The sequence below is a fragment of the Budorcas taxicolor genome, chromosome 8 (assembly GCF_023091745.1).
Source record: "Budorcas taxicolor isolate Tak-1 chromosome 8, Takin1.1, whole genome shotgun sequence".
Lineage (NCBI taxonomy): Eukaryota > Metazoa > Chordata > Mammalia > Artiodactyla > Bovidae > Budorcas > Budorcas taxicolor.
The window spans coordinates 53654447-53660620 of NC_068917.1; the positions used below are offsets into that span (position 1 = coordinate 53654447).

At 38.4% G+C, this 6174-nt stretch overlaps 1 non-coding gene across 1 annotated transcript; it reads left to right on the plus strand.

Annotated features, from left to right (window-relative positions):
* Window positions 1–4451: 4451 nt before the first annotated feature.
* On the plus strand, window positions 4452–4521 carry LOC128052900 (small nucleolar RNA U2-30). Its single transcript, XR_008199860.1, has one exon. It is a non-coding gene; the product is annotated as a small nucleolar RNA U2-30 (small nucleolar RNA).
* Window positions 4522–6174: the final 1653 nt, after the last annotated feature.

Sequence of the window (6174 nt, forward strand, 5' to 3'; positions counted from 1 at the left end):
GTCAAATTAAACACAATGTTTAACTTTGCTTTAATCATAAAATTAACAACATACTCCTCTCTTACCTGTGTCAGTGAAGATGCATTGTCCTGTTTCTTTATCCTCTGCTCCATATCAAAAGTCTTGTCTGACATCGACTCCTAGCCCATGTGTCCGTTGTCTTAATACCAACATTAGCTGGTAATACCTTGAACAGCAGATTGTTTACCTTTGGGTTTTACTTTCCCCATCAATAAAATTAACAACAGCATCATCTAAGCTATCAGTGGTGTAATAAAAGATAGGAATACTTATAAATTAATAAAGATAAAACTATTGAAGGAGGTTTTTGCCTCAGTTGACTCATAGTACTCTGAGTGGACAGTTTCAGGATTTGGTTTTGCACTGGTCAGAGCGTTAATGCCCAAGTCAGATAAAACTCATGTCAGCTCTCCTGACCACTTCCCAGGGGAAGAAATGAAATTCTATATTAAAAGTTACTATTATATGAGAACATCTGTCACTTCTGAAAATGAAATAATTTGATTGGTTTTTATTTTTTGAATGATTCAAGTATTGCCAGACTACTTGGATGAACTTGAAATGAGCCACTTACCTATCTTATGTGTTATGTTGCTTTCTGTGTTTTTCGATCGTATATGATTTAACTCCATCATAATGGATCTCCAAGTATGTCAGTTAGCTTTACTGCCTAACAAACTACCCCAACAACTTTGTTATTGTTTAGTCACTCAGTCATGTCTGAATCTTTTGCAACCCCAAGGACAGTAGCCTTCCAGGAGCCTCTGTCCATGGGATTTCCCAGGAAAGAATACTGGAGTCGGTGGCCATTTCCTTTCCTGGGGGATCTTCCTAACCCAGGGATCAAACCCTTGTCTCTCGCATTGGCAGGTAGATTCTTTACCACTGCGACACCAGGAAAGCCCCAAAACTTAGGAGCTCTCAAAAACAAATATGTTATTAATTGTAATTCTGTGGATCAGCTGGGTAGTTCTTTTGTCTGAACCAGTTTAGCTGATCTTCAAAGTCAGCTGAGAATTCAGCTGAGAAAGGATGGTCCTGGATGGCCTTACCTGTCTGGTGTTTGGAAAGTCGGGTGGTCAAGGGGACCTCAGGTGGCCTGACATCCTCCAGTAGGCTAGCCTACTAATCAGCAACAGAGGGCAAGTCCCAGCACATGTCAAGCCTCTGCTTCTGTCAGATTTGCTCTTATCCCATCGGCCAAAGCAAGTCACATGACCAAGGCTAGAGTCAGTGTGGAAGACACTCCCCAAATGTGTGCATATGGAGATATGAAACTTTGGTTGCCATTACTGCTAGCATTAGAAACCTGTTCAATCACTGGGTCTTGTTTTTTGAAAAGCTATTCTAATATAATTCTGTATAAATTGTCACAAGATTCTGATCATTTCTCCCTTTTCACACAGGGCTCCTGAGCTACAGGATTCTATGTTGCTTGCAGGAATTTTATTTATAATAAGGTTTCTTTGGATTTAGAGGAAAACTTTCAAAATATCTAATTAAAGCAGAAGGATACAGTGGCAAAAATATGGCACTAGCCCTAAGCAGGCATGCTTTCTCACCAGCATGATGTGGGGTGAATGAGGTAATTAGGACAAGTCCCCCCCTTTCAGTGAGAATCAATTTGTTCACCTGGAAAATCAGGGACTGGGGTGAAGCCTCCACCTGATTTTGCTATTCTACAACTCTAACGGTCCCGATATGTGCAACAATACAAAATTGATTCAGGGCCTCAATAAACATATGGATATATTTCTCTATAAGGAAAATATTGACCTTGGCAAACTCAGGTTAATAAATTTTGATATTTGCCTCAAAAGAAATCAATACCCACTTTTTATCTTCACATGAAGTAATACTTTTATGAGCCAAAGCTAGTGATGGAAATGAATTTACTTCTAATCCTAATAAATGCATTATATATAATGTAATATTATCATAGATCATCATTCATTATGGCTGGACATTCTTTGATTTAGAACAAGGGTATTATACTCTTAATTCATCATTCAGTTAACTTTTCTTCTGAAGGAAAGATTAGAAAAACATTTCTCATTCTTTTGGGACCATTAGTACATGAAATAGTATAGTCATTACATAAGAACACTCAGAGCTTTTAAGCTATCAATGGAATCTTGTTTAGTCAGCTAAAGTACATGTATTACCTTGTTGTATGGGTACAAAGTGATTCAAAGCAAGATACCTTTTAATCCTCTGAGGAAAACAGTTGCATATTTCTCTGGCCAGATTTCACTGTTAATGTTTCTTATTTCTTCTTGTTTTCCTTTGGATTTGGCACTGACCATTAGATGAGATTTTTTTTTTCTAAACAAGGAACTCAGAAAGAAATGAAGGCTCTGTGTGTCTGCTTAGCAAAGAATTATTCTGACTATAATTTTTCTCTAAAATGAAACACAATATTAACACTCACAGAGTAGCACAGGTAGGACTCATTGTACATTCCATTATAGAGATCTGAAAAATATCCCTTTAAAAAATTGCTAATATTTGAGGTCAGAATATTCCTTGGAATCATTTGTCCTCAGACTCAGTATAAGGAACTAGTAATTTTGTAAAAAAAATTTTTTTTTAATTTGTAAAAAAAAAAAAAAAAAAGGAGTACGTTAAGGCTGTATATCGTCACCCTGCTTATTTAACTTATATGCAGAGTACATCATGAGAAACGTTGGGCTGGAAGAAGCACAAGCTGGAATCAAGATTGCCGGGAAAAATATCAATAACCTCAGATATGCAGATGACACCACCCTTATGGCAGAAAGTGAAGAGGAACTAAAAAGCCTCTTGAAGAAAGTGAAAGAGGAGAGTGAACAAGTTGGCTTAAAGCTCAACATTCAGACAACAAAGATCATGGCATCTGGTCCCATCACTTCATGGGAAATAGATGGGGAAGCAGTGGAAACAGTGTCAGACTTTATTTTTGGGGGCTCCAGAATCACCGCAGATGGTGATTGCAGCCATGAAATTAAAAGATGCTTACTCCTTGGAAGGAAAGTTATGACCAACCTAGACAGCATATGCAAAAGCAGAGACATTACTTTGCCAACAAAGGTCTGTCTAGTCAAGGCTATGGTTTTTGCAGTGGTCATGTATGGATATGAGAGTTGGACTGTGAAGAAGGCTGAGTGCTGAAGAATTGATGCTTTTGAACTGTGGTGTTGGAGAAGACTCTTGAGCGTCCCTTGGACTGCAAGGAGATCCAACCAGTCCATCCTAAAGGAGATCAGTCCTGGGTGTTCATTGGAAGGACTGATGCTAAAGCTGGAACTCCAATACTTTGGCCACCTCATGCAAAGAGTTGACTCATTGGAAAAGACTCTGATGCAGGGAGGGATTGGGGGCAGGAGGAGAAGGGGACAACAGAGGATGAGATGGCTGGATGGCATCACGGACTCGATGAACATGAGTGTGAGTGAACTCCGGGAGTTGGTGATGCACAGGGAGGCCTGGCGTGCTGCAATTCCTGGGGTTGCAAAGAGTCAGACATGACTGAGCGACTGAACTGGACTGAACTGAGTTTTGTAAAATAAACAGGGAGGGCAAAAAATGAAATTAAGGAAGTGGGGGATTTCAGTAGTAGATGAATGAACTGGTGATGCTAATTTTAACTGGGTTTTTGTGTCTACTGTTTCTTCCATTACTGGAACATAACTGCACAGGTCCCCTTCTTCAACATGACTTATATTTTTCTTCAAAATACAGTCCCCTTCAGCTCAGTAGTAAAGCCCAGACAAGGACTGGATTCAAAGCCTCATTTTGTTACCTACATAGTTTAGGACTTTGGACAAGTCACTTTGAGAGCTTCAGACTTTTTCATTCTTTAAATGGTATCAAGATCTATCACACAGGACATTAGAATCAAAAATCATTTGTTGTATGGACTGCATCTAGCAAGATGCCTAGTACTCAGTAAATATTAGTTTTCTTTTCCATGCTTTCCTTCTGTATCTCCATGTCTATTAAACCAAAGTTTAAAGGAAAGAAAGAAACCATAGGACCGGAGCATCAGAGGGGCTTTTCACGTGCCTTCCTATCTATCCTACTCTCTCTCTCTCAAGGATCTGCTGCAGGGGTGGGTGGGTAGGCGTCTCTACAAGCATCACATCTTCCTCAGAGAAGTATTTTCTAACCAGAGGCCAGGGTGAGTCTCCTACTATGCACTCCCTGTTCTCTGCAGTTTGCACACTTGCTACTCATTCATTCATTACAATGATTGACTTTCTGTTATTGCTAAGAACATAGACTTCGGTGTCAGACTGCCTAGATTCAAATTCCACCTCCTCCACTTATTATCTATGTGACTTTGGGCAAGTTACTTATTCTTTCTGTGCCTCAGTTTCCTCATCTGTAACATGAATATTACCTACCTCAGTGGGCTGTGGGTGGGGGTGTAAGAAAGGCTGATCAGTTCTGAGCAATGATGAAAATGTTTTACTACTGACCTTTATAGCTATGAGGCTTTCTATACTTGATCTGAGCTCAGAATTTAAATTTAAAAAAAAAACAAATATGCTTGTTGATAGACTGATTACTTTTGGATCAATCACAAGTCCTTCTAAACTAAAATATAAAATATTTTATCAGTTATATATAACAGTATTTGCTTTTAGTCTAATAACTGTGACACTTGAACCTCAGCTAGATTTTCGCTCAATTCCTGATTCTACCACTTACCTGTTACGTGACTCTGGGAAATTTTCTTAGTCTCCATAATCTCACCTGTAAATGCTAGTCATACAGATTTGCACACAGTAAGCTCAGTCCATGGTTTGCTGTCATGTGAGTGAGACCTCTGGCCCATCCATCTCTGTATTCTGTCCCTCACTAGATACTAAAGGGTATTTTGGAGAGTACAGTATTGCTCTTCAGGAGTTAATTGTAATTTCACTTTAGAAAGCTTCCTATTCTGCATGATTTGGGTATTTTAAAAGAAATCCCAGCACCAACTGAATGGCAGTGAAAGAAGGGAACAATGAAGGCACCTTCCACCAAATACTAGAAAGCACTGAAATTTCCAGCTGTATTCAGCTCTTGTAAAATGAACTTTAATGGAGGCTGGACTTCTAAAATTCAACTATCCCAATAAGGCCTTTAAACAAACATTCCAGTCTTCAGTTGGGACCATGATACTCTAGGCATGCGAATGAATGGCTTTCCATTGTGTGTCAACGTCTATTGAACAGGGAAAACATCATGCTCTTCTCATTAATTCTCTTTTGAAGATAAGTCCCTTTGCTTTGAAAGATGTTGTGGGAGAACACAAACCTTGCACACACTCTAGGTACAAAAAAAGGGAAACTTTAGATTTATGACAAAAACATAAAACCAAGCTGTAAGCATTCTAAATTTAATGTGGATAGCAGATACTATACCTATACCAAGTGGACTTAGATCATAAAGTCCTGATGACTAGTCTGATTATTCATCTTACTTTCCAAAAGTGTTATGATTGAGATAAAAGAAAAAAAGGATAGAGAGAGATGTTCTTATGGAATTTTAAATTGTTTTTCACATAAAGCATGTTTTTCTCAAAGCCAAATTTACCTAAATTCACTGACAGCTGGATGTCAAATGTATTCACATTAAATGGTCTACATCACAAGATTCCAGTAGATAAAATATATTTCATTTATTAATGTAGAAGAGACCTTAACTCCTGTATTTAACCAAATATGTTTCTCATCATCTCTAATGCTTAGACAGGGGTGTGTGTGTGAAAGAGAGATAGAGAGAGAGAGAGATGATGGTCATTTTTTTTTTTCATTTGACATTGTATCATTTTTTAGGTTTGCTTTCTGTTTGGTTTTGCAAAACAGGAAGAGGATGACTATCTACAATGGCCCAGATTTTGATAGTTAGGAAGTGACCATAACCATCTACACTCACTTTCTCTGGAGCCTTCCATCTCCTGCTTCAGTGTTCCTACATTCCTGGAAAATAAAAAGAAACACAACACTTTAGGAATAGTAAGACAAGGGTTCCTTTTATTGCTAGAGAGAGCATAGTACCTCGAGTAGAAAAATTTATTCAAGATTCTCAAGCCCCACCCCAGACCTACTGAACCAGAATCTGTATTTTATAAAGTGATTTGTGTGAACATCAAAGCTTAGGAAGTAGTGTCCTAGGAGGTCACTC